This window comes from Schistocerca piceifrons, chromosome 8, assembly GCF_021461385.2.
Source record: "Schistocerca piceifrons isolate TAMUIC-IGC-003096 chromosome 8, iqSchPice1.1, whole genome shotgun sequence".
In the NCBI taxonomy this organism is placed as follows: Eukaryota; Metazoa; Arthropoda; class Insecta; order Orthoptera; family Acrididae; genus Schistocerca; species Schistocerca piceifrons.
This window is the reverse complement of record NC_060145.1, coordinates 449,136,389-449,163,529: the sequence shown is the minus strand read 5'-3', so window position 1 is coordinate 449,163,529 and position 27,141 is coordinate 449,136,389.

Sequence of the window (27,141 nt, the reverse complement as noted above, 5' to 3'; positions counted from 1 at the left end):
TTTGGCCAGCCTGTCTACACGTTCGTTCCCTGGGATGCCAACATGACCGGGCGTCCAAACCAGGACCACCGAACGACCAGAACGGGCAATGGCGGAAACAGTCGCCTGAATGGAGGACACCAGAGGAGAGGAGGGATAGCAGCGGTCGATGGCCTGGAGGCTGCTCAGGGAGTCACTGCAGATGACGACGGACGCATCTGAGCAGGAACGCATATGCTCAAGAGCTCGCAAGATGGCCACCAGCTCTGCAGTAAAAATACTGCAGCCAGCCGGCAAGGAGCGTTGCTCAACATGGTCAGAGTGAGCAAAGGCGTAGGCAGTGCGACCATCAACCAGGGAACCATCAGTGTAGACAGTCTCACAGTCCGAAAATGAGGCGAGGAGAGCAAGAAATCGGCGACGGAGGGACACAGGTGGAACCGAGTCCTTAGGTTGGTTGGTTGGTTTGGGGGATTAAAGGGACCAGACTGCCATGGTCATCGGTCCCTTTTTCCAAAGACAAAGAACACCCACAGAGAATAAAAAAAGAGGAACAGAAGAGATCACAGACGAGACAGAACAAGAGAGACGGAGACAAGGACAAGACAAAACGAACTAAAACCACACAGAGTGTGACGGTGGTTGGCCGACCATAGAAATAAATAAGGAAAAGCCAACCACTTAGAAACACATTAAAAAACCAGTGGAAAATCATAGGCCAAAGGCCAGAGTCAACACAAAACAATAAAATAAAACAGAAACACTCAGAGTAAATGATAAAATCCCCCTGCCCGAATAAAACGTAAAACTAAGTCAGCCATAGTGGAGTCGTCTGTTAAAAGGGCAGGGAGCGTAGCAGGCAGCGCAAATGTCTGCCGGACCACAGCTAAAAGGGGGCAGGCCAGCAAAATGTGGGCCACTGTCAAAGCTGCCCCACAGCGACATAGAGGAGGGTCCTCCCGGCGCAGTAAATAACTGTGTGTCAGCCGGGAGTGGCCAATGCGGAGCCGGCAAAGAACTACTGAGTCCCTGCGAGTGGCTCGCAGGGATGACCGCCACACAGCCGTGGTGGTGGTGGTGGTTGTTGGATGTTTAAGGGGGACTAAACAGCGAAGGTCATCAGTCCCCCATTCCAAAATCAGGCGAGCCGAAAATCTACGAAGCAGATAAAAACCAAAGGGGGAGGAGACGTCCCCCCAGGCGCTAAAAGAACACAAATGCAGCAACGAACACTACAGACAAGAACAGAACAGAACAGAGGAACACCAGACGGAAAGAAACAGAAGAAAGGAAGAGGGCCGGAGACTGGTGGAATGACCACGAGATCAAAAATGGGAAAGAGTCAACCAGCTCACGGCACACCAGAACAGCAACAGACACAAGGACAAGAGACACAGAAAGGGAAAGGCGCAGGACCTCCCTAAATCGAACCATAAAACGGACTACCACGGATAAAATTTAAAACGGTATCAGCCATGGAGGCATCGTCGGATAAAACCAAAGCCAAAGTGCCCGGGAGATTAAAAGATTGCCGGAGTGTGCGCAGTCGAGGACACTCCAGCAAAATGTGGCCGACCGTCAGCCGGGACCCACACCGACACAAGGGGGGATCCTCCTGACGCAACAGATGGCCGTGCGTCAGGTAGGTATGGCCGATGCGCAGCCGACATAGGACTACCGAGTCCCTGCGAGAAGCCCGCAGGGAGGAACGCCACACATCGGTCGTCCCCTTGACAGCCCGTAGTTTATTCGGGGCTGTCATGCCACGCCACTCAGCAGCCCACATCCCAAGTACCTTACGGCGCAACACCAGCTGCTGGTCGCGAGCCGTAAGGCCGATATCCAAAGCTGGGGCGTCTATCGCCCCTTTGGCCAGCCTGTCTACACGTTCGTTCCCTGGGATGTCAACATGACCGGGCGTCCAAACCAGGGCCACTGAACCACCAGAACGGGCAATGGCGGAAACAGCCTCCTGAATGGAGGACACCAGAGGAGAGGAGGGATAGCAGCGGTCGATGGCCTGAAGGCTGCTCAGGGAGTCACTGCAGATGACAACGGACCTACCGGAGCAGAAACGCATGTGCTCAAGAGCGCGCAAGATGGCCACCAGCTCTGCAGTAAAAATACTGCAGCCAGCCGGCAAGGAGCGTTGCTCAACATGGTCAGAGTGAGCAAAGGCGTAGGCAGTGCGACCATCAACCAGGGAACCATCAGTGTAGACAGTCTCACAGTCCGAAAATGAGGCGAGGAGAGCAAGAAATCGGCGACGGAGGGCCGCAGGCGGAACCGAGTCCTTGGGTCCCTGTGCCAAGTCCAGACGGACGGACGGCCGGGACAAACACCAGGGAGGCGTAGGTGCATGGACCCGGAAGGGAGGCGGAAGAGGGAATGAACCCAAGTCCGACAGCAGGGACTGAACTCGGACAGCGACGGAAAGCCCAGACCTAGGTCGCCGTTCGGGCAGATGGAGGACCATGGCAGGGAAAAGCAGGCGACGATTGGGATGGCCTGGCGAGCAATGCACGTGGACAGCATAGTCGGCGAGCAGTCGATGGCGGCGAAACCGCAGCGGGGGAACCCCGGCCTCCACCAGTAAACTATCCACGGGGCTCGTACGAAAAGCGCCAGTTGCAAGCCGGACCCCACAGTGGTGTATGGGGTCTAACAACTTCAACACTGAGGGTGACGCAGACCCATAGGCCAGGCTCCCATAATCAAGCCGGGACTGCACAAGGGCTCTGTACAATTGCAGTAGCGTGCAGCGATCTGCACCCCAAGACGTGTGGCTAAGGCAGCGGAGGGCGTTGAGGTGCCGCCAGCATTTTTGCTTCAGCTGAGTAACATGAGGAACCCATGTGAGCCGGGCATCAAACACGAGTCCCAAGAAGCGGCAAGTGTCCACCACGTCAAGCAGGTGGCCGTCGAGGTAAAGTTCAGGATGAGGGTGGACCGTCCGACGCCTGCAGAAGTGCATAACCCGAGTCTTGGCAGCAGAGAACTGAAAACCATGAGCCAGAGCCCATGATGCTGCCTTGCGAACGGCGACTTGCAACCTGCGTTCGGCGACTCCCGTAGTCGTGGAGCTAAATGAGATGCAGAAGTCGTCGGCATACAAAGAAGGAGACACCGACGACCCCACTGCTGCAGCCAGACCATTAATGGCCACTAGAAATAACGAGACGCTCAACACCGAGCCCTGCGGGACCCCATTTTCCTGTATATAAGAGGAACTAGAGGTGGCACCGACTTGCACCCGGAAAGAGCGGCGCAATAAAAAGCTTTGAAGAAAAGCCGGGAGCCGACCACGAAGACCCCACCCATGCAACGTGGCGAGGATGTGATGCCTCCATGTGGTGTCATACGCCTTCCGCAGATCGAAAAATACAGCAACAAGGTGCTGACGTCGGGCAAAAGCCGTACGGACAGCAGATTCCAGCCGCACCAAATTGTCCACTGCAGACCGGCCCCGACGGAAGCCACCCTGGGATGGAGCGAGGAGACCGCGCGACTCAAGGACCCAACACAAACGCCGCCCCACCATACGTTCGAGCAATTTGCACAAAACGTGGGTGAGGGTAATGGGACGATAGCTGTCCACCGCCAGTGGGTCCGCACCGGGCTTCACGATGGGGACAATAAGACCCTCTCGCCATTGCGACGGGAACACGCCCTCGCTCCAAATGCGATTAAAGATGGTAAGGATGTGTCTCTGGCAGTCCCTGGAGAGATGCTTCAGCATCTGCGCATGGATGCGGTCCGGTCCTGGTGCTGTATCAGGGCAATCGGCGAGGGCAGCGAGGAGTTCCCTCTCGCTGAAAGGAGCATTGTATGTTTCATAATGACGCGTGTGGAATGAGAACGGCGTCCGCTCGGCTCGCTCCTTTAGAGAGCGAAAGGCGGGGGGATAGGAGGCAGTCGCAGAGCTCTGAGCAAAGTGCGCGGCTAGCCGTTCAGCAATGGCGGCAGCGTCCGTGCAGACAGCGCCATCCAAGGAGAGCCCAGGGACACCCACAGGGGTCTGGGAGCCATAAATCCGCCGGATACGGGACCACACGTGCGAGGACGAGACACGGGAGCCTAGGGAGGAGACGTACCTCTCCCAGCACTCCTGCTTACGCCGTGCAATAAGTCGACGGGCGAAGGCACGGAGCCTCTTAAAGGCGATGAGGGTCTCCAGAGACGGGTGCCGCCTATGACGCTGGAGAGCCCGCCTACGGTCGCGAATAGCCTCAGCAATCTCCGGCGACCACCAGGGGACAGCCTTCCGCCGAGGGAGGCCAGAGGAACGGGGGATGGTAGCCTCGGCCGCTGAAATGATGGACGTGGTTAAAACACGGACCACCTCGTCAATGTCACCCTGTGGGGGAGACGCAATGGTGACAGCGGAAGTAAAAGCTGGCCAGTCAGCCCTGTGGAAAGCCCAGCGGGGCAAGCGCCCAGAAGAATGACACTGTGGCAGTGACAAATAGATGGGAAAATGGTCACTACCACACAGGTCAGGATGCACCCTCCAGTGGAGGGATGGGACAAGTCCAGGGCTGCAAATAGAGAGATCGATGGCCGAGAACGAGCCATGGGCCACACTGAAATGCGTGGGAGCACCGGTGTTTAAGAGGCTAAGGTCGAGCTGAGCCAACACATGTTCCACGGCCCGACCACGATCATCGGAGACAGTCCCACCCCATAGAGGGTTGTGGGCATTGAAATCGCCCAGCAGCAAAAAAGGTGGCGGCAGTTGTGCTATCAGAGCAGCCAGGACATGCTGCGCGACAGTACCATCAGGTGGAAGGTAAATACTGCAGACGGTAATGGCCTGGGGCGTCCACACCCGAACAGCGACAGCCTCTAAAGCTGTTTGCAGAGGCACAAACTCGCTGTGAAGAGAGTTCAGGACATAGATGCAGACGCCACCAGACACCCTTGCATAAGCTGCCCGGTTCTTAAAATAACCCCGATAGCCACAGAGGGCAGGGGTTCGCATTGCTGGAAACCAAGTTTCCTGCAGAGCAATGCAAAGGAAAGGATGACGGCTCATAAGGTGGCGGAGCTCAGCTAGATGGTGGAAGAAACCGCTGCAGTTCCACTGGAGGATGTTATTAGCCATGGATGGGAAAGGCGTGAAGGGACTGGGGAGGCAGATTACGCCTCCGGGGCCCCTGCTGCTACGGAGTCACCACCTGGACAACAGCCATCTACTGCATCCGAGGGACTGGCGAGATCCATGTCCTCAGCGGACGCCAGAATCTCCACCTCATCCTCAGACGCAGAGCTTGTAGGAAGCGGTGGAATGGGTGCCACCGCAATGTCGGTAGCCTTGGGGAGTTTCTTCTTTTGCTGCTTCGCGCGCTGTGCCTTTGGTGGCGCAGGCTGGGAGGGCGCAACTGGGTCGGTCTCAGGGACAGACGACGACCGTGTGTCCCTACGACCAGGGACCGGCGGTTGTTTAAGCCACTTGCGGCTGTCGGCCGTTGTACCGGACGAAACTTGGGAAGGGAGGTCCCCAAGGGACCCCTTCCTTACGAGAGTAGCCGAAGAAGTCTTACGCTTCTCCGGCTGGGAAGGGGGGACTGACGTCCCCGATGGTTGGGGGGGGTGTTGCTCCTGAAGTAGATGGAGCAGGAGCAACAGGAGGTTTAGTGCCCCCCACCATCAAGGGGGCAGGTGTGGGACTGCGACTCTGAGAGCTGACCAGAGCGGATGGAAGTGGAGAAGAAGTGACAGTGGCGGCATAAGAAACTGGCATGCGCACCGGATGAAGCCGATCATATTTCTGCTTCGCATCAGTGTACGTCAGGCGGTCGATAGTCTTTATTTCCATGATCTTCCGCTCCTTCTGCAGGATCGGACAGTCTGGCGAGCAAGGCGGATGGTGCGCACCACAGTTCACACAGATTGGAGGCGGCGCACAGGGATGATCAGGATGGGAAGGTCGACCGCAATCGCGACAGACGAGGTCGGAAGCACAGCGGGAAGACATGTGGCCGAACTTCCAACACTTGAAGCACCGCATCGGGGGAGGGATATACGGCTTGACATCACAACGGTACACCATCACCTTGACCTTCTCAGGTAACGTGTCACCCTCGAAGGCCAAGATGAAGGCACCGGTGGCAACTTGACGATCCCTCGGACCCCGGTGGACGCGGCGGACGAAATGGACACCTCGGCGCTCCAAGTTGGCGCGCAGCTCGTCGTCGGACTGTAAAAGCAGATCCCTGTGAAAGATAATGCCCTGGACCATGTTCAGACTTTTATGGGGCGTGATAGTGACGGAGACATCCCCCAGCTTAGTACAAGCGAGCAAGGCCCGCGACTGGGCGGAGGATGCCGTTTTTATCAACACCGATCCGGACCGCATCTTGGACAAGCCCTCCACCTCCCCAAACTTGTCCTCTAAATGCTCTACAAAGAACTGAGGCTTCACGGACATAAAAGATTCCCCGTCAGCTCTGGTACAGACAAGATATCTGGGCGAATACGTCTCAGTGTCACGCAATGCCTGTCGTTCCTCCCATGGTGTGGCGAGGGAGGGGAACGATTTGGGGTCATAAACATTACCTTTAAAATGGGCTCTCGAACGCTTAGAGACTGCTGACGGCTGGCCGCCAGCGACAGATGATGTACCACGCTTCATTGCGGGTCATCCGCCCTGATGCCACCTACTCCGACCAGGGCCCTCCCCACGGGCGCCACCCAGCCACAGCAAAGGCCACCTGGCAGGATGGCCATTGCCGGGAGTCCCGATGCCCCAGGGAGATGGGCATCTACTCCTTGGCATACGTGGGGAGTGAACGGCGCAGGCATCAGTAGAGCGATCCCTGTGTTGTCAGGGGGCTACAACCAAGAGGGTACATGGCGACCCCACCACAACGGACTGGCTACCGTGCTGGATCTTAGGTGCAAAAATGGCCAAGGTCGTCGTCACAGTTAAAAGAAACACTGCAGAGTGCAGCGTGGTAATCGCCCATGAGATCGAAAACGAGCGGGACACCATCGCAACGACGAGAAAGACGGCAAGAGGTCTAATTGCACGAAGGATACAGTGCACCATGTAAGGTGCCCTTCCCCAATTGGCTCGCTCTTCGGAATAATTTGGATAGATGGAGGTCAAACCCGAGAGGGGACCATCACATAAGGCCGAAACGTTTGAGACTCCTTTTAGTCGCCTCTTACGACAGGCAGGAATACCGCGGGCCTATTCTAACCCCCGAACCCGCAGGGGGGAAAGGGGGAGGAGACGTCCCCCCAGGCGCTAAAAGAACACAAATGCAGCAACGAACACTACAGACAAGAACAGAACAGAGGAACACCAGACAGAAAGAAACAGAAGAAAGGAAGAGGGCCGGAGACTGGTTGACTGACCACGAGATCAAAAAAGGGAAAGAGTCAACCATCTCACGGCCTACCAGAACAGCAACAGACACGAGGACAAAAGACACAGAAAGGGAAAGGCGCAGGACCTCCCTAAATCGAACCATAAAAAGGACTACCACGGATAAAATTTAAAACGTCATCAGCCATGGAGGCATCGTCAGATAAAACCAAAGCCAAAGTGCCCGAGAGATTAAAAGATTGCCGGAGTGTGCGCAGTCGAGGACACTCCAGCAAAATGTGGCCGACCGTCAGCCGGGACCCACACTGACACAAGGGGGGATCCTCCCGACGCAAGAGATGGCCGTGCGTCAGGTACGTATGGCCGATGCGAAGCCGACACAGGACTACCGAGTTCCTGCGAGAAGCCCGCAGGGAGGAACGCCACACATCGGTCGTCTCCTTGACAGCCCGCAGTTTATTCGGGGCTGTCATGCCACGCCACTCAGCAGCCCACATCCCAAGTACCTTACGGCGCAACACCAGCTGCTGGTCGCGAGCCGTAAGGCCGATCTCCAAAGCTGGGGCGTCTATCGCCCCTTTGGCCAGCCTGTCTACACGTTCGTTCCCTGGGATGCCAACATGACCGGGCGTCCAAACCAGGACCACTGAACCACCAGAACGGGCAATGGCGGAAACAGCCTCCTGAATGGAGGACACCAGAGGAGAGGAGGGATAGCAGCGGTCGATGGCCTGAAGGCTGCTCAGGGAGTCACTGCAGATGACAACGGACCTACCTGAGCAGAAACGCATGTGCTCAAGAGCGCGCAAGATGGCCACCAGCTCTGCAGTAAAAATACTGCAGCCAGCCGGCAAGGAGCGTTGCTCAATATGGTCAGAGTGAGCAAAGGCGTAGGCAGTGCGACCATCAACCAGGGAACCATCAGTGTAGACAGGCTCACAGCCCGGAAATGATTCGAGGAGCGCAAGAAAACGGCGACGGAGGGCCACAGGCGGAACCGAGTCCTTAGGGCCCTGTGCCAAATCCAGACGGACAGACGGCCGGGACAAACACCAGGGAGGCGTAGGTGTATGGACCCGGAAGGGAGGCAGAAGAGGGAATGACCCCAGTTCTGACAGCAGGGACTGGACACGGACAGCTACGGAAAGCCCAGACCTAGGTCGCCGTTCGGGCAGATGGAGGACCATGGCAGGGAAAAGCAGGCGACGATTGGGATGGCCTGGCGAGCAATGTACGTGGACAGCATAGGTTGGTTGGTTGGTTGGTTTGGGGGGATTAAAGGGACCAGACTGCCATGGTCATCGGTCCCTTTTTCCAAAGACATAGAACACCCACAGAGAACAAAAACGAGGAACAGAAGAGATCACAGACGATACAGAACAGGAGAGACTGAGACAAAGACAAGACAAAACGAAACGAACGAAAACCACATAGAGATAAACGGTGGTTGGCCGACCATACAAATAAAAAAGGAAAAGCCAACCACTTAGAAACACATTAAAAAAAATCAGTGTAAAATCATAGGCCAAAGGCCAGAGTCGACACAAAACAAAAATAAAACAGAAACACTCAGATTAAATGATAAAATCCCCCTGCCCGAATAAAACGTAAAACTAAGTCAGCCATAGTGGAGTCGTCTGTTAAAAGGGCAGGGAGCGTATCAGGCAGCGCAAATGTCTGCCTGACCACAGCTAAAAGGGGGCAGGCCAACAGAATGTGGGCCACTGTCAAAGCCGCCCCGCAGCGACATACAGGAGGGTCCTCCCGGCGCAGTAAATAACTGTGTGTCAGCCGGGAGTGGCCAATGCGGAGCCGGCAAAGAACTACCGATTCCCTGCGAGTGGCTCGCAGGGATGACCGCCACACAGCCGTCGTCTCCTTGACAGCACGGAGTTTATTGGACAATGGCAGTTCGCGCCATTCCTCGTCCCATAGCGCCAAGATTTTGCGGCGGAAGACTGCCCGCAAATCAGTCTCTGGGAGGCCAAGGTCCAGAGATGGCTTGCTGGTGGCCTCTTTCGCCAGGCGGTCAACATGTTCGTTACCCGGGATACCGACATGACCGGGGGTCCACACAAAGACCACAGAGCGGCCGCAACAGGCAAGAGTATGCAGAGACTTGTGGATAGCCATCACCAGACGAGAACGAGGGAAACACTGGTCGAGAGCTCGTAAACCGCTCAGGGAATCGCTACAGATAACGAAGGACTCACCTGAGCAGGAGCGGATATACTCTAGGGCACGAAAGATGGCGACCAATTCAGCAGTGTAAACGCTGCAGCCATCCTGCAAGGAACGTTGTTCGGAACGGTCCCCTAGAGTGAGCGCATACCCGACACGACCAGCAACCATCGAACCGTCAGTGTAGACAATACCAGAGCCCTGATACGTGGCCAGGAGAGAATAAAAGCGGCGGCGGAAAACCTCTGGAGGGACTGAGTCCTTCGGGCCCTGTGCCAGGTCCAGCTGAAGGCAAGGGCGACGAACACACCATGGGGATGTATGCAAAGTAGCCCGGAAAGTAGGTGGAACAGTGAAAACCTGAAGCCCAGAGAGAAGCTCTTTGACGCGGACCGCTACTGTACAACCAGACCGGGGCCGACGATCTGGCAGATGGACGACCGATCGCGGGAACAGGAGACGATAATTTGGATGCCCGGGCGAGCTGAGAACATGGGCAGCATAAGCGGCCAGCAAACGTTGGCGTCGGAACCGCAGGGGAGGGACACCTGCCTCCACGAGTAAGCTGTCCACAGGGCTGGTGCGGAAAGCACCAGTGGCAAGGCGTATCCCGCTGTGGAGAATTGGGTCCAGCACCCGCAACGCAGACGGGGATGCTGAACCATATGCCAGGCACCCATAATCCAGACGGGACTGGATTAACGCCTGGTAGAGCCGTAGCAGGGTAGAGCGGTCGGCTCCCCAGCGGGTGTGGCTCAAACACCGGAGTGCATTGAGATGCCGCCAACACGTCTGTTTGAGCTGCCGGATATGAGGCAGCCAAGTCAACCGGGCATCCAAAACCACCCCCAAAAACCTGTGGGTCTCCACCACAGCAAGGAGGTCGTCGGCAAGATAAAGCCGCGGCTCAGGATGGACTGTTCGGCGCCGGCAGAAATGCATAACGCGGGTCTTGGCTGCCGAAAACTGAAACCCATGGGCTACAGCCCAAGACTGCGCCCTACGGATAGCGCCCTGTAGCTGACGTTCAACAGCTGCAATGCCAGTAGAGCTGTAATAAAGGCAGAAGTCGTCAGCATACAGGGAAGCAGAGACAGAATTACCCACGGCCGCAGCAAGCCCGTTGATGGCTATTAAAAACAGACAGACACTTAAAACAGAGCCCTGTGGCACACCGTTCTCCTGGACGTGGGAGGAACTATACGAGGCCGCGACTTGCACGCGGAAGGTACGACACGACAGAAAATTGCGGATAAAAATCGGCAGAGGACCCCGAAGACCCCATGCATGAAGCGTAGAAAGAATGTGATGACGCCACGTCGTATCGTACGCCTTCCGCATGTCGAAAAAGACAGCGACCAGGTGCTGACGGCGGGAAAAGGCAGTACGGATGGCCGACTCCAGGCTCACCAGATTGTCGGCGGCGGAGCGGCCTTTACGGAACCCACCCTGAGATGGAGCCAGAAGGCCCCGAGACTCCAGTACCCAATTCAAGCGCCGGCTCACCATCCGTTCAAGCAACTTGCAAAGAACGTTGGTGAGGCTAATGGGACGGTAGCTGTCCACCTCCAGAGGGTTCTTTCCAGGCTTCAAAACGGGGATGACAATGCCTTCCCGCCATTGCGACGGAAACTCCCCCTCGACCCAAAGACGGTTGTAAAGATCGAGAAGGCGCCGCTGGCAGTCCACTGAAAGGTGTTTCAGCATCTGACAGTGGATGCCATCTGGCCCAGGAGCGGTATCAGGGCAAGCAGCGAGGGCACTGCGAAATTCCCACTCACTAAATGGAGCATTGTAAGATTCCGGGTGGTTGGTGCGAAACGAAAGGCTCCGACGTTCCATCCGCTCTTTAATGGAGCGGAAGGCCTGGGGGTAATTCGCAGAAGCGGAACTCAGAGCAAAATGCTCTGCTAAGCGATTTGCAATGACGTCGGAGTCAGTACAAACTGCTCCATTCAGTGAGAGCGCAGGGACGCTGACAGGTGGCCGATAGCCGTAGACGCGTCGAATCCGGGCCCAGACCTGCGATGGAGTGACATGGAGGCCAATTGTGGACACATACCGCTCCCAGCACTCCTTCTTGCCTTGGCGGATAAGGAGGCGGGCCCGCGCACGCAGCCGTTTGAAGGCGATAAGGTGGTCGAGGGAGGGATGTCGCTTGTGACGCTGGAGCGCCCGCCGGCGATCTTTAATCGCTTCAGCGATCTCAGGCGACCACCAAGGCACAGCCTTCCGCCGAGGGGACCCACAGGAATGGGGAATGGCAGATTCGGCGGCAGTAACGATGCCGGTGGCGACCGATTGAACCACCGCATCAATGTCATCGGTAGAGAGAGGCTCAAAAGCGGCAGTGGAGGAGAACAAGTCCCAGTCAGCCGTATTCAGAGCCCATCTGCTAGGGCGCCCAGAAGAGTGGCGCTGTGGTAGTGACAAAAAGATCGGAAAGTGGTCACTACCACACAGGTCGTCATGCACACTCCATTGGACAGACGGTAAGAGGCTATGGCTACAGATGGAAAGGTCAATGGCGGAGTAGGTGCCATGCGCCACACTGAAGTGTGTGAAGGCACCATCATTTAACAGCGAGAGATCGAGCTGCGACAATAAATGCTCAACGATGGTGCCTCGACCTGTTGCCACTGACCCACCCCACAGAGGGTTATGAGCGTTGAAGTCGCCCAATAGCAAGAAAGGTGGCGGCAATTGGGCGACCAGTGCAGCCAGGACATGCTGCGAGACATCACCATCCAGTGGAACGTAAAGACTGCAGACGGTAACAACCTGTGGCGTCCACACGCGTACAGCGACAGCCTCTAAAGGCGTCTGGAGAGGGACAGACTCGCTGTGCAGAGTGTGAAGGACATATATGCAGACGCCACCAGACACCCTTTCATAAGCTGCTCGGTTCTTATAATAACCCCGATAGCCACGGAGGGCGGGGGTTCGCATTGCTGGAAACCAAGTTTCCTGGAGAGCAATGCAAAAGAAAGGGTGAAGGCTGATAAGTTGACGGAGCTCAGCTAGATGGTGGAAGAAACCGCTGCAGTTCCACTGGAGGATGGTGTTGTCCATGGCTGGGAAAGGCGTGACGGGACTGGGAAGGCAGATTACGCCACTGGGTCACCTGCTGCCTCCGATGGAGCATCCGTGCAAATGCCATCCATTGCGTCCGCGGGACCGGCAAGAGCGAGGTCCTCAGCGGACGCCAGAATCTCCACCTCGTCCTCAGAGGCAGAGCTTGTAGGAAGCGGCGGGATCGGTGCCACCGCATTACAGTTGGTCTTGGGGACTTTCTTCTTTTTGTGCTTGTCACGCTGTGCCTTCGGCGCTTCAGGCTGCATGGGCTTCACTGGGTCAGTCTCAGGGACAGACGACGACCGCGAGGCCCGACGACCAGGGACTGGCGGTTGTTTCAACCACTTGCGGGCGTCCGCTTTTCCGCTGGTCGGAACTTGCGAAGGGAGGTCCCCAAGGGATCCCTTCCTGGCGAGAGCAGCCGAAGAAGTCTTACGCTTCTCCGGCTGGGAAGGGGGAGCTGATGTCCCCGAAGGTTGGGAGGGAGTTGCTCCTGAAGAAGATGGAGCAGGAGCAACAGGGTGTGAAGTGCCCCCCACAAGCAAGGGGGCTGGTGGATGCTGACCGATCTTAGAGCCGATTCGTGACGACGGGAGAACCGTCGTTGCAGCAGCGGCGTAGGTGGACGGCATTGCCACAGGATGGAGCCTCTCATATTTCCGTCTAGCCTCGGGGTAGGTCAGCCGGTCCAAGGTCTTATATTCCATTATCGTCCGTTCTTTCTGCAATATCCTACAGTCCGGCGAGCAGGGGGAATGGTGTTCTCCGCAGTTAACACAGATAGGAGGCGGGGCACATGGAGTATCGGGATGCGAAGCACGTCCGCAATCCCGACACGTCATGCTGGAAGTACAGCGAGATGACATGTGCCCGAACTTCCAGCATTTAAAACATCGCATCGGAGGAGGGATATATGGTTTCACATCACAACGGTAAACCATCACCTTAACCTTTTCGGGTAAGACATCACCCTCAAAGGCCAAGATGAAGGCACCGGTGGCGACCTGATTATCCCTCGGACCCCGATGGACGCGCCGGACGAAGTGAACACCTCGTCGTTCGAGGTTGGCGCGTAATTCATCGTCGGACTGCAGAAGAAGATCCCGGTGGAATATAATACCCTGGACCATGTTCAGACTCTTATGCGGCGTGATGGTAACGGAAACATCCCCCAACTTGTCACAATTGAGCAACCTCCGTGACTGGGCAGAGGATGCCGTTTTTATCAACACCGATCCAGACCGCATCTTGGACAAGCCCTCCACCTCACCGAACTTGTCCTCTAAATGCTCTACAAAGAACTGAGGCTTCACGGATAGAAAAGATTCCCCATCAGCTCTGGTACAGACAAGATATCTGGGCGAATACGTCTCAGTGTCACGCAATGCCTGTCGTTCCTCCCATGGTGTGGCGAGGGAGGGGAACGATTTGGGGTCATAAACGTTACCTTTAAAATGGGCTCTCGAACGCTTAGAGACCGCTGACGGCTGGCCGCCAGCGACAGATGATGTACCACGCTTCATTGCGGGTCATCCGCCCTGATGCCACCTACTCCGACCAAGGGCCCTCCCCACGGGCGCCACCCAGCCACAGCAAAGGCCACCTGGCAGGATGGCCATTGCCGGGAGTCCTGATGCCCCAGGGAGATGGGCATCTACTCCTTGGCATACGCGGGGAGTGAACGGCGCAGGCATCAGTAGAGCGATCCCTGTGTTGTCAGGGGGCTACAACCAAGAGGGTACATGGCGACCCCACCACAACGGACTGGCTACCGTGCTGGATCTTAGGTGCAAAAATGGCCAAGGTCGTCGTCACAGTTAAAAGAAACACTGCAGAGTGCAGCGTGGTAATCGCCCATGAGATCGAAAACGAGCGGGACACCATCGCAACGACGAGAAAGACGGCAAGAGGTCTAATTGCACGAAGGATACAGTGCACCATGTAAGGTGCCCTTCCCCAATTGGCTCGCTCTTCGGAATAATTTGGATAGATGGAGGTCAAACCCGAGAGGGGACCATCACATAAGGCCGAAACGTTTGAGACTCCTTTTAGTCGCCTCTTACGACAGGCAGGAATACCGCGGGCCTATTCTAACCCCCGAACCCGCAGGGGGGAAAGGGGGAGGAGACGTCCCCCCAGGCGCTAAAAGAACACAAATGCAGCAACGAACACTACAGACAAGAACAGAACAGAGGAACACCAGACAGAAAGAAACAGAAGAAAGGAAGAGGGCCGGAGACTGGTTGACTGACCACGAGATCAAAAAAGGGAAAGAGTCAACCATCTCACGGCCTACCAGAACAGCAACAGACACGAGGACAAAAGACACAGAAAGGGAAAGGCGCAGGACCTCCCTAAATCGAACCATAAAAAGGACTACCACGGATAAAATTTAAAACGTCATCAGCCATGGAGGCATCGTCAGATAAAACCAAAGCCAAAGTGCCCGAGAGATTAAAAGATTGCCGGAGTGTGCGCAGTCGAGGACACTCCAGCAAAATGTGGCCGACCGTCAGCCGGGACCCACACTGACACAAGGGGGGATCCTCCCGACGCAAGAGATGGCCGTGCGTCAGGTACGTATGGCCGATGCGAAGCCGACACAGGACTACCGAGTTCCTGCGAGAAGCCCGCAGGGAGGAACGCCACACATCGGTCGTCTCCTTGACAGCCCGCAGTTTATTCGGGGCTGTCATGCCACGCCACTCAGCAGCCCACATCCCAAGTACCTTACGGCGCAACACCAGCTGCTGGTCGCGAGCCGTAAGGCCGATCTCCAAAGCTGGGGCGTCTATCGCCCCTTTGGCCAGCCTGTCTACACGTTCGTTCCCTGGGATGCCAACATGACCGGGCGTCCAAACCAGGACCACTGAACCACCAGAACGGGCAATGGCGGAAACAGCCTCCTGAATGGAGGACACCAGAGGAGAGGAGGGATAGCAGCGGTCGATGGCCTGAAGGCTGCTCAGGGAGTCACTGCAGATGACAACGGACCTACCTGAGCAGAAACGCATGTGCTCAAGAGCGCGCAAGATGGCCACCAGCTCTGCAGTAAAAATACTGCAGCCAGCCGGCAAGGAGCGTTGCTCAATATGGTCAGAGTGAGCAAAGGCGTAGGCAGTGCGACCATCAACCAGGGAACCATAAGTGTAGACAGGCTCACAGCCCGGAAATGATTCGAGGAGCGCAAGAAAACGGCGACGGAGGGCCACAGGCGGAACCGAGTCCTTAGGGCCCTGTGCCAAATCCAGACGGACAGACGGCCGGGACAAACACCAGGGAGGCGTAGGTGTATGGACCCGGAAGGGAGGCAGAAGAGGGAATGACCCCAGTTCTGACAGCAGGGACTGGACACGGACAGCTACGGAAAGCCCAGACCTAGGTCGCCGTTCGGGCAGATGGAGGACCATGGCAGGGAAAAGCAGGCGACGATTGGGATGGCCTGGCGAGCAATGTACGTGGACAGCATAGTCGGCGAGCAGTCGATGGCGGCGAAACCGCAGTGGGGGAACCCCGGCCTCCACCAGTAAACTATCCACGGGGCTCGTACGAAAAGCGCCAGTTGCAAGCCGGACCCCACAGTGGTGTATGGGGTCTAACAACTTCAACACTGAGGGTGACGCAGACCCATAGGCCAGGCTCCCATAATCAAGCCGGGACTGCACAAGGGCTCTGTACAATTGCAGTAGCGTGCAGCGATCTGCACCCCAAGACGTGTGGCTAAGGCAGCGGAGGGCGTTGAGGTGCCGCCAGCATTTTTGCTTCAACTGAGTAACATGAGGAACCCATGTGAGCCGGGCATCAAACACGAGTCCCAAGAAGCGGCAAGTGTCCACCACGTCAAGCAGGTGGCCGTCGAGGTAAAGTTCAGGATGAGGGTGGACCGTCCGACGCCTGCAGAAGTGCATAACCCGAGTCTTGGCAGCAGAGAACTGAAAACCATGAGCCAGAGCCCATGATGCTGCCTTGCGAACGGCGACTTGCAACCTGCGTTCGGCGACTCCCGTAGTCGTGGAGCTAAATGAGATGCAGAAGTCGTCGGCATACAAAGAAGGAGACACTGACGACCCCACTGCTGCAGCCAGACCATTAATGGCCACTAGAAATAACGAGACGCTCAACACCGAGCCCTGCGGGACCCCATTTTCCTGTATATAAGAGGAACTAGAGGTGGCACCGACTTGCACCCGGAAAGAGCGGCGCAATAAAAATCTTTGAAGAAAAGCCGGGAGCCGACCACGAAGACCCCACCCATGCAACGTGGCGAGGATGTGATGCCTCCATGTGGTGTCATACGCCTTCCGCAGATCGAAAAATACAGCAACAAGGTGCTGACGTCGGGCAAAAGCCGTACGGACAGCAGATTCCAGCCGCACCAAATTGTCCACTGCAGACCGGCCCCGACGGAAGCCACCCTGGGATGGAGCGAGCAGACCGCGCGACTCAAGGACCCAACACAAACGCCGCCCCACCATACGTTCGAGCAACTTGCACAAAACGTTGGTGAGGGTAATGGGACGATAGCTGTCCACCGCCAGTGGGTCCGCACCGGGCTTCACGATGGGGACAATAAGACCCTCTCGCCATTGCGACGGGAACACGCCCTCGCTCCAAATGCGGTTAAAGATGGTGAGGATGTGTCTCTGGCAGTCCCTGGAGAGATGCTTCAGCATCTGCGCGTGGATGCAGTCCGGTCCTGGTGCTGTATCAGGGCAATCGGCGAGGGCAGCGAGGAGTTCCCTCTCGCTGAAAGGAGCATTGTATGTTTCATAATGACGCGTGTGGAATGAGAATGGCGTCCGCTCGGCTCGCTCCTTTAGAGAGCGAAAGGCGGGGGGATAGGATGCAGTCGCAGAGCTCTGTGCAAAGTGCGCGGCTAGCCGTTCAGCAATGGCGGCAGCGTCCGTGCAGACAGCGCCGTCCAAGGAGAGCCCAGGGACACCCACAGGGGTCTGGGAGCCATAAATCCGCCGGATCCGGGACCACACGTGCGAGGACGAGACACGGGAGCCCAGGGAGGAGACGTACCTCTCCCAGCACTCCTGCTTACGCCGTGCAATAAGTCGACGGGCGAAGGCACGGAGCCTCTTAAAGGCGATGAGGGTCTCCAGAGACGGGTGCCGCCTATGACGCTGGAGAGCCCGCCTACGGTCGCGAATAGCCTCAGCAATCTCCGGCGACCACCAGGGGACAGCCTTCCGCCGAGGGAGGCCAGAGGAACGGGGGATGGTAGCCTCGGCCGCTGAAATGATGGACGTGGTTAAAGCACAGACCACCTCGTCAATGTCACCCTGTGGGGGAGACGCAATGGTTACAGCGGAAGTAAAAGCTGGCCAGTCAGCCCTGTGGAGAGCCCAGCGGGGCAAGCGCCCAGAAGAATGACCCTGCGGCAGTGACAAATAGATGGGAAAATGGTCACTACCACACAGGTCAGGATGCACCCTCCAGTGGAGGGATGGGACAAGTCCAGGGCTGCAAATAGAGAGATCGATGGCCGAGAACGAGCCGTGGGCCACACTGAAATGCGTGGGAGCACCGGTGTTCAAGAGGCTAAGGTCGAGCTGAGCCAACACATGCTCCACGGCCTGACCACGATCATCGGAGACAGTCCCACCCCATAGAGGGTTGTGGGCATTGAAATCGCCCAGCAGCAAAAAAGGTGGCGGCAGTTGTGCTATCAGAGTAGCCAGGACATGCTGCGCAACAGTACCATCAGGTGGAAGGTAAATACTGCAGACGGTAATGGCCTGGGGCGTCCACACCCGAACAGCGACAGCCTCTAAAGCTGTTTGCAGAGGCACAAACTCGCTGTGAAGAGAGTTCAGGACATATATGCAGACGCCACCAGACACCCTTGCATAAGGTGCCCGGTTCTTAAAATAACCCCGATAGCCACGGAGGGCAGGGGTTCGCATTGCTGGAAACCAAGTTTCCTGCAGAGCAATGCAAAGGAAAGGATGACGGCTCATAAGGTGGCGGAGCTCAGCTAGATGGTGGAAGAAACCGCTGCAGTTCCACTGGAGGATGTTATTAGCCATGGATGGGAAAGGCATGAAGGGACTGGGGAGGCAGATTACGCCTCCGGGGCCCCTGCTGCTACGGAGTCACCACCTGGACAACAGCCATCTACTGCATCCGAGGGACTGGCGACATCCATGTCCTCAGCGGACGCCAGAATCTCCACCTCATCCTCAGACGCAGAGCTTGTAGGAAGCGGTGGAATGGGTGCCACCGCAATGTCGGTAGCCTTCGGGAGTTTCTTCTTCTGCTGCTTCGCGCGCTGTGCCTTTGGTGGCGCAGGCTGGGAGGGCGCAACTGGGTCGGTCTCAGGGACAGACGACGACCGTGTGTCCCTACGACCAGGGACCGGCGGTTGTTTAAGCCACTTGCGGCTGTCGGCCTTTGTACCGGACGGAACTTGGGAAGGGAGGTCCCCAAGGGACCCCTTCCTTACGAGAGTAGCCGAAGAAGTCTTACGCTTCTCCGGCTGGGAAGGGGGGACTGATGTCCCCGATGGTTGGGGGGGTGTTGCTCCTGAAGTAGATGGAGCAGGAGCAACAGGAGGTTTAGTGCCCCCCACCATCAAGGGGGCAGGTGTGGGACTGCGACTCTGAGAGCTGACCAGAGCGGTGGTGGTTGTTGGATGTTTAAGGGGGACTAAACAGCGAAGGTCATCAGTCCCCCATTCCAAAATCAGGCGAGCCGGAAATCGACGAAGCAGATAACAACCAAAGGGGGAGGAGACGTCCCCCCAGGCGCTAAAAGCACACAAATCCAGCAACAAACACTACAGACAAGAACAGGACATAGGAACACCAGACAGAAAGAAACAGAAAGAAACAGAAGAAAGGAAGATGGCCGGAGACTGGTTGACTGACCACGAGATCAAAAATGGGAAAGAGTCAACCAGCTCACGGCACACCAGAACAGCAACAGACACAAGGACAATAGACACAGAAAGGGAAAGGCGCAGGACCTCCCTAAATCGAACCATAAAACGGACTACCACGGATAAAATTTAAAACGGTATCAGCCATGGAGGCATCGTCGGATAAAACCAAAGCCAAAGTGCCCGGGAGATTAAAAGATTGCCGGAGTGTGCGCAGTCGAGGACACTCCAGCAAAATGTGGCCGACCGTCAGCCGGGACCCACACCGACACAAGGGGGGATCCTCCTGACGCAACAGATGGCCGTGCGTCAGGTAGGTATGGCCGATGCGCAGCCGACATAGGACTACCGAGTCCCTGCGAGAAGCCCGCAGGGAGGAACGCCACACATCGGTCGTCCCCTTGACAGCCCGTAGTTTATTCGGGGCTGTCATGCCACGCCACTCAGCAGCCCACATCCCAAGTACCTTACGGCGCAACACCAGCTGCTGGTCGCGAGCCGTAAGGCCGATATCCAAAGCTGGGGCGTCTATCGCCCCTTTGGCCAGCCTGTCTACACGTTCGTTCCCTGGGATGCCAACATGACCGGGCGTCCAAACCAGGACCACTGAACCACCAGAACGGGCAATGGCGGAAACAGCCTCCTGAATGGAGGACACCAGAGGAGAGGAGGGATAGCAGCGGTCGATGGCCTGAAGGCTGCTCAGGGAGTCACTGCAGATGACAACGGACCTACCTGAGCAGAAACGCATGTGCTCAAGAGCGCGCAAGATGGCCACCAGCTCTGCAGTAAAAATACTGCAGCCAGCCGGCAAGGAGCGTTGCTCAACATGGTCAGAGTGAGCAAAGGCGTAGGCAGTGCGACCATCAACCAGGGAACCATCAGTGTAGACAGTCTCACAGTCCGAAAATGAGGCGAGGAGAGCAAGAAATCGGCGACGGAGGGCCACAGGCGGAACCGAGTCCTTGGGTCCCTGTGCCAAGTCCAGACGGATGGACGGCCGGGACAAACACCAGGGAGGCGTAGGTGCATGGACCCGGAAGGGAGGCGGAAGAGGGAATGAACCCAAGTCCGACAGCAGGGACTGAACTCGGACAGCGACGGAAAGCCCAGACCTAGGTCGCCGTTCGGGCAGATGGAGGACCATGGCAGGGAAAAGCAGGCGACGATTGGGATGGCCTGGCGAGCAATGCACGTGGACAGCATAGTCGGCGAGCAGTCGATGGTGGCGAAACCGCAGCGGGGGAACCCCGGCCTCCACCAGTAAACTATCCACGGGGCTCGTACGAAAAGCGCCAGTTGCAAGCCGGACCCCACAGTGGTGTATGGGGTCTAACAACTTCAACACTGAGGGTGACGCAGACCCATAGGCCAGGCTCCCATAATCAAGCCGGGACTGCACAAGGGCTCTGTACAATTGCAGTAGCATGCAGCGATCTGCACCCCAAGACGTGTGGCTAAGGCAGCGGAGGGCGTTGAGGTGCCGCCAGCATTTTTGCTTCAGCTGAGTAACATGAGGAACCCATGTGAGCCGGGCATCAAACACGAGTCCCAAGAAGCGGCAAGTGTCCACCACGTCAAGCAGGTGGCCGTCGAGGTAAAGTTCAGGATGAGGGTGGACCGTCCGACGCCTGCAGAAGTGCATAACCCGAGTCTTGGCAGCAGAGAACTGAAAACCATGAGCCAGAGCCCATGATGCTGCCTTGCGAACGGCGACTTGCAGCCTGCGTTCGGCGACTCCCGTAGTCGTGGAGCTAAATGAGATGCAGAAGTCGTCGGCATACAAAGAAGGAGACACCGACGACCCCACTGCTGCAGCCAGACCATTAATGGCCACTAGAAATAACGAGACGCTCAACACCGAGCCCTGCGGGACCCCATTTTCCTGTATATAAGAGGAACTAGAGGTGGCACCGACTTGCACCCGGAAAGAGCGGCGCAATAAAAAGCTTTGAAGAAAAGCCGGGAGCCGACCACGAAGACCCCACCCATGCAACGTGGCGAGGATGTGATGCCTCCACGTGGTGTCATACGCCTTCCGCAGATCGAAAAATACAGCAACAAGGTGCTGACGTCGGGCAAAAGCCGTACGGACAGCAGATTCCAGCCGCACCAAATTGTCCACTGCAGACCGGCCCCGACGGAAGCCACCCTGGGATGGAGCGAGGAGACCGCGCGACTCAAGGACCCAACACAAACGCCGCCCCACCATACGTTCGAGCAATTTGCACAAAACGTTGGTGAGGGTAATGGGACGATAGCTGTCCACCGCCAGTGGGTCCGCACCGGGCTTCACGATGGGGACGATAAGACCCTCTCGCCATTGCGACGGGAACACGCCCTCGTTCCAAATGCGGTTAAAGATGGCGAGGATGTGTGTCTGGCAGTCCCTGGAGAGATGCTTCAGCATCTGCGCATGGATGCAGTCCGGTCCTGGTGCTGTATCAGGGCAATCGGCGAGGGCAGCGAGGAGTTCCCTCTCGCTGAAAGGAGCATTGTATGTTTCATAATGACGCGTGTGGAATGAGAACGGCGTCCGCTCGGCTCGCTCCTTTAGAGAGCGAAAGGCGGGGGGATAGGATGCAGTCGCAGAGCTCTGAGCAAAGTGCGCGGCTAGCCGTTCAGCAATGGCGGCAGCGTCCGTGCAGACAGCGCCGTCCAAGGAGAGCCCAGGGACACCCACAGGGGTCTGGGAGCCATAAATCCGCCGGATACGGGACCACACGTGCGAGGACGAGACACGGGAGCCCAGGGAGGAGACGTACCTCTCCCAGCACTCCTGCTTACGCCGTGCAATAAGTCGACGGGCGAAGGCACGGAGCCTCTTAAAGGCGATGAGGGTCTCCAGAGACGGGTGCCGCCTATGACGCTGGAGAGCCCGCCTACGGTCGCGAATAGCCTCAGCAATCTCCGGCGACCACCAGGGGACAGCCTTCCGCCGAGGGAGGCCAGAGGAACGGGGGATGGTAGCCTCGGCCGCTGAAACGATGGACGTGGTTAAAACACGGACCACCTCGTCAATGTCACCCTGTGGGGGAGACGCAATGGTTACAGCGGAAGTAAAAGCTGGCCAGTCAGCCCTGTGGAAAGCCCAGCGGGGCAAGCGCCCAGAAGAATGACACTGTGGCAGTGACAAATAGATGGGAAAATGGTCACTACCACACAGGTCAGGATGCACCCTCCAGTGGAGGGATGGGACAAGTCCAGGGCTGCAAATAGAGAGATCGATGGCCGAGAACGAGCCATGGGCCACACTGAAATGCGTGGGAGCACCGGTGTTTAAGAGGCTAAGGTCGAGCTGAGCCAACACATGCTCCACGGCCCGACCACGATCATCGGAGACAGTCCCACCCCATAGAGGGTTGTGGGCATTGAAATCGCCCAGCAGCAAAAAAGGTGGCGGCAGTTGTGCTATCAGAGCAGCCAGGACATGCTGCGCGACAGTACCATCAGGTGGAAGGTAAATACTGCAGACGGTGATAGCCTGTGGCGTCCACACCCGAACAGCGACAGCCTCTAAAGCTGTTTGTAGAGGTACAAACTCGCTGTGAAGAGAGTTCAGGACATATATGCAGACGCCACCAGACACCCTTTCGTAAGTTGCCCGGTTCTTAAAATAACCCCGATAGCCACGGAGGGCGGGGGTTCGCATTGCTGGAAACCAAGTTTCCTGCAGAGCAATGCAAAGGAAAGGATGACGGCTGATAAGTTGGCGGAGCTCAGCTAAATGGTGGAAGAAACCGCTGCAGTTCCACTGGAGGATGGTACTGGCCATTGCTGGGAAAGGCGTGACGGGACAGGGAAGGCAGATTACGCCACTGGGTCACCCGCTGCCTCCAAGTGAGCACCTGTGCCAGTGCTTTCCATGGCGTCGGAGGGACTGGCGAGATCGAGGTCCTCAGCGGACGCCAGGATCTCCACCTCGTCCTCAGACGCAGAGCTTGTAGGCAGCGGTGGAATGGGTGCCACCGCAACGTCGGTAGCCTTGGGGAGTTTCTTCTTCTGCTGCTTCGCGCGCTGTGCCTTTGGTGGTTCAGGCTTGGAGGGCGTCACTGGGTCAGTCTCAGGGACAGACGATGATCGTGTGTCCCGACGACCAGGGACTGGCGGTTGTTTGAGCCACTTGCGGCCGTCGGTTTTGGAACCTGTTGGAGCGTGCGAAGGAAGGTCCCCAAGGGACCCCTTCCTTACGAGAGGAGCCGAAGAAGGCTTACGCTTCTCCGGCTGGGAAGGGGGGACTGATGTCCCCGATGGTTGGGGGGGTGTTGCTCCTGAAGTAGATGGAGCAGGAGCAACAGGAGGTTTAGTGCCCCCCACCATCAAGGGGGCAGGTGTGGGACTTCGACTCTGAGAGGTGACCAGAGCGGATGGAAGTGGAGAAGGAGTGACAGTGGCGGCATAAGAAACTGGCATGCGCACCGGATGAAGCCGATCATATTTCCGCTTCGCCTCAGTGTACGTCAGGCGGTCGATAGTCTTTATTTCCATGATCTTCCGCTCCTTCTGCAGGATCGGACAGTCTGGCGAGCAAGGCGGATGGTGCGCACCACAGTTCACACAGATTGGAGGCGGCGCACAGGGATGATCAGGATGGGAAGGTCGACCGCAATCGCGACAGACGAGGTCGGAAGCACAGCGTGAAGACATGTGGCCGAACTTCCAACACTTGAAGCACCGCATCGGGGGAGGGATATACGGCTTGACATCACAACGGTACACCATCACCTTGACCTTCTCAGGTAACATGTCACCCTCGAAGGCCAAGATGAAGGCACCGGTGGCAACTTGACGATCCCTCGGACCCCGGTGGACGCGCCGAACGAAATGGACACCTCGGCGCTCCAAGTTGGCGCGCAGCTCGTCGTCGGACTGTAAAAGCAGATCCCTGTGAAAGATAATGCCCTGGACCATGTTCAGACTTTTATGGGGCGTGATAGTGACGGAGACATCCCCCAGCTTAGTACAAGCGAGCAAGGCCCGCGACTGGGCGGAGGATGCCGTTTTTATCAACACCGATCCGGACCGCATCTTGGACAAGCCCTCCACCTCCCCAAACTTGTCCTCTAAATGCTCTACAAAGAACTGAGGCTTCACGGATAGAAAAGATTCCCCATCAGCTCTGGTACAGACAAGATATCTGGGCGAATACGTCTCAGTGTCACGCAATGCCTGTCGTTCCTCCCATGGTGTGGCGAGGGAGGGGAACGATTTGGGGTCATAAACGTTACCTTTAAAATGGGCTCTCGAACGCTTAGAGACTGCTGACGGCTGGCCGCCAGCGACAGATGATGTACCACGCTTCATTGCGGGTCATCCGCCCTGATGCCACCTACTCCGACCAAGGGCCCTCCCCACGGGCGCCACCCAGCCACAGCAAAGGCCACCTGGCAGGATGGCCATTGCCGGGAGTCCCGATGCCCCAGGGAGATGGGCATCTACTCCTTGGCATACGTGGGGAGTGAACGGCGCAGGCATCAGTAGAGCGATCCCTGTGTTGTCAGGGGGCTACAACCAAGAGGGTACATGGCGACCCCACCACAACGGACTGGCTACCGTGCTGGATCTTAGGTGCAAAAATGGCCAAGGTCGTCGTCACAGTTAAAAGAAACACTGCAGAGTGCAGCGTGGTAATCGCCCATGAGATCGAAAACGAGCGGGACACCATCGCAACGACGAGAGAGACGGCAAGAGGTCTAATTGCACGAAGGATACAGTGCACCATGTAAGGTGCCCTTCCCCAATTGGCTCGCTCTTCGGAATAATTTGGATAGATGGAGGTCAAACCCGAGAGGGGACCATCACATAAGGCCGAAACGTTTGAGACTCCTTTTAGTCGCCTCTTACGACAGGCAGGAATACCGCGGGCCAATTCTAACCCCCGAACCCGCAGGGGGGGGTTGGCCGACCATAGAAATAAAAAAGGAAAAGCCAACCACTTAGAAACACATTAAAAAATCAGTGTAAAATCATAGGCCAAAGGCCAGAATCAACACAAAACAAAAAAATAAAACAGAAACACTCAGATTAAATGATAAAATCCCCCTGCCCGAATAAAACGTAAAACTAAGTCAGCCATAGCGGAGTCGTCTGTTAAAAGGGCAGGGAGCGTATCAGGCAGCGCAAATGTCTGCCTGACCACAGCTAAAAGGGGGCAGGCCAACAGAATGTGGGCCACTGTAAAAGCCGCCCCGCAGCGACATACAGGAGGGTCCTCCCTGCGCAGTAAATAACTGTGTGTCAGCCGGGAGTGGCCAATGCGGAGCCGGCAAAGAACTACCGAGTCCCTGCGAGTGGCTCGCAGGGATGACCGCCACACAGCCGTCGTCTCCTTGACAGCACGGAGTTTATTGGACAGTGTCAGTTGGCGCCATTCCTCGTCCCATAGCGCCAAGATTTTGCGGCGGAAGACTGCCCGCAAATCAGTCTCAGGGAGGCCAACGTCCAGAGATGGCTTGCTGGTGGCCTCTTTCGCCAGGCGGTCAACATGTTCGTTACCCGGGATACCGACATGACCGGGGGTCCACACAAAGACCACAGAGCGGCCGCAACAGGCGAGAGTATGCAGAGACTCGTGGATAGCCATCACCAGACGAGAACGAGGGAAACACTGGTCGAGAGCTCGTAAACCGCTCAGGGAATCGCTACAGATAACGAAGGACTCACCTGAGCAGGAGCGGATATACTCTAGGGCACGAAAGATGGCGACCAGTTCAGCAGTGTAAACGCTGCAGCCATCCGGCAAGGAACGTTGTTCGGAAAGGTCCCCTAGAGTGAGCGCATATCCGACACGACCAGCAACCATCGAACCGTCAGTGTAAACAACACCAGAGCCCTGATACATGGCCAGGATGGAATAAAAGCGGCGCCGGAAGGCCTCTGGAGGGACTGAGTCCTTAGGGCCCTGTGCCAGGTCGAGCCGAAGGCTAGGGCGACGAACACACCATGGGGGTGTATGCAAAGTAGCCCGGAAAGGAGGTGGAACAGTGAAACCCTGGAGCCCAGAGAGAAGCTCTTTGACGCGGACCGCTATGGTACAACCAGACCGGGGCCGACGTTCTGGCAGACGGACGACCGACCGCGGGAACAGGAGGCGATAGTTTGGATGCCCGGGCGAGCTGAGAACATGGGCAGCATAAGCGGCCAGCAAACGTTGGCGTCGGAACCGCAGTGGAGGTACACCTGCCTCCACTAGTACGCTGTCCACAGGGCTGGTGCGGAAAGCACCAGTGGCAAGGCGGATACCACTGTGGAGAATCGGGTCCAGCACCCGTAACGCAGATGGGGAGGCTGACCCATAAGCCAGGCTCCCATAATCCAGACGGGACTGGATTAACGCCTGGTAGAGCCGCAACAGTGTAGAGCGGTCGGCGCCCCAGCGGGTGTTGCTCAAGCATCTCAGAGCGTTTAGATGCCGCCAACACGTCTGTTTCAGCTGCCGGATATGAGGCAGCCAAGTCAACCGGGCATCGAAAACCACCCCCAAAAACCTGTGGGTCTCCACCACAGCAAGGAGTTCGTCGGCAAGATAAAGCCGCGGCTCAGGATGGACTGTTCGGCGCCGGCAGAAATGCATAACGCAGGTCTTGGCTGCCGAAAACTGAAAACCATGCGCTACAGCCCAAGACTGCGCCTTACGGATAGCGCCCTGTAGCTGACGTTCAACAGCTGCAATGCCAGTAGAGCT